This window comes from Bactrocera latifrons, unplaced genomic scaffold, assembly GCF_001853355.1.
Source record: "Bactrocera latifrons isolate USDA-ARS-PBARC rearing strain unplaced genomic scaffold, ASM185335v1 scaffold_325, whole genome shotgun sequence".
Classification (NCBI taxonomy): Eukaryota; Metazoa; Arthropoda; class Insecta; order Diptera; family Tephritidae; genus Bactrocera; species Bactrocera latifrons.
Window position 1 is genome coordinate 26,276 of NW_017536908.1, and position 2,378 is coordinate 28,653.

Below are 2,378 nucleotides of genomic sequence, written 5' to 3' on the forward strand. Positions count from 1 at the left end.
GCGTTGGCCACGGCGAATATCGCATTCGATTGAACGATGAGCTGTACGAGATATCCGACGACATTGACATAGTTCAGCGAATTAAAAGACAGTGGCTACGCTGGCTAGGTCATGTTGTCCGGATGGAGGAAAACGCTCCAGCTCTGAAAGTATTCGACGTAGTACCCGCCGGGGGAAGCAGAGGAAGAGGAAGACCTCCACTCCGTTGGAAGGACCAAGTGGAGAAGGACCTGGCTTCACTTGGAATATCCAATTGGCGCCATGTAGCGAAAAGAAGAAACGACTGGCGCGCGGTTGTTAACTCGGCCATAATCGCGTAAGCGGTGACTACGCCAATCAAGAAGAAGAAGTTAAGACGTCTCCTAGTGAAGATTTAATGCTAGAAATGTCGTTAGAGGTTTTGCCATTGCTTTTTAAAAAACTTCATTCATATAAATTTTACAAAAAATGTCAAGTTTTTTAATAGCACAAGGTTTTTTATGTGTGTGTAATTAACGTCAAAGCTTACATATTTTTAAGCAGAGAATCGTAAAATGTATTATTTTTTGAATTTTTAATGTGGTGTGTGATAACTTTTTTCATATTTTCGGGTGTGACTTTTTGCCATCCCTTCAGGAGTGCCTCCTTTAACTCAGCTTTGTTAGAAGTTTGTGTTACGGATGTTTCTGTCTAGCAAAGCCCAAAAACATTCAATAACTTTCACAATTAGTATATGAGAAGATTCCATATATGTATGGTTGGTTTGCGCTTCGAATAGAAATGGAACCAACACACTATCACAACAACCTTAGTCCTCGCTTTCAATCTTTGTTTAGCTTTGTATGCGTCTTTCAACTCTCCAAATATATTAAATTTTGACTCGTCTAAAAATTACTTTAAGTCAGAATCCTCGCTGACACACTCCTTGCTGAAAGCAAGTAGGCTTCTTATATTTTCTTATAATCAAATCAAATAATTAAAATCCTGATCACGTAGCACCCAAAGAACAGTTTGTGCACTGAATTACTATCCTAATTCATAATGTATTTCAATAGCCACCTTTAGAGCGGATAGCTATGAATTAATTTCCAACAATATGCTCACAACTTGTATAACTTGTAGGGTGAATTAATACCAATTAGCAATTCTCTCCACTGGTAGCTGTAGGCGTATGAGCAAAGCAACAATACCAATACCAATAGCTTTTCAACATCCTTATACTTGTATTTTTGTTAGTCTCGATCTCTTCCAATAAATTACTTAAGTCAAGATATTGTCTGGCAAAGTACTCTGGAATTAATCCATTTACATAAAGATACCGCAGATTTAGTTGATCAATCCAACCTACATATACTCTATTCCTAATTCTCGTGCCCTCACAAAAATCACCACTATCCCGATTAATTTCTAAAGCACAAATGCTCACAATTACTTCACAATGCCAAATCGGTTGTGTTTGTTTTGTTAATATTTTTTTTAAATAAATTTGCAATTACTTTTATTTAAATAGAATGGAGGAAGTATTCCAAAAGCGTCATCTATTATAAATATAAGCATTTACCTGTAACAATACCTTCCTTCTGAGTAGGAATAAGAAAAATATACAAATTTATGTTTGAATAATTTAGACAATATTTTATTTGTAAATATGTATGTATGTATTATTTGATACATGTGCAAACAAAAATCTATTATGTTTAAAAAATATGCTGTGAAGCTGCTCCTAACATTTCGAAAAACTTAAACAAAATTTAATTATTGTATAGGCATCAAATTTAATAAATTATTTACTTTCCTTGGTTGTCCATTTCTTAATTTTGTTTTGTTAGCTTTTGTAAACCAGCTGGTTCACAAGAAAGTGCTTTTCAACTCATGTGGTAAGTGGTTTGTGCTTTTTATTGTGAGGTTTGAGAAAGAATAASCTCACAAAATACACCTGACAGTAAACCTCACAAACCAATTGATTGTGAGGTTTTGTCAGAATAGGGCTGTAAAATTCAGTTTACCGCAATAGTACATGATGTCCTACCTGTTGGGAGCAAATTATGAATTTTAAGTTTGGAATGTAAGTGGTTCATAACTTATTTAATATACTAAATGTAAAGATAAAATTAAAAAAATAGTTTGCTGAACCACATTCAATCAGCAAAAATCTATTATTTATTTTTTTTTTGTTTTCTAAAAATTATTTAAAAATCGTATATTAGTATTTTGCCCTGATTTTTATATAACGTCATATTACCAGAAAAATATTCTGAGTTTCATAAAGATCATCGGTTACAAATTCAAGTTTTATATTATTATTTAAATATATGAGCGCTACGGGAAGTCTTGACCGATTTTACAAATTTTTGATACAAAAAAATACGTTATTAATAAATTATTAATTAATAATAAAT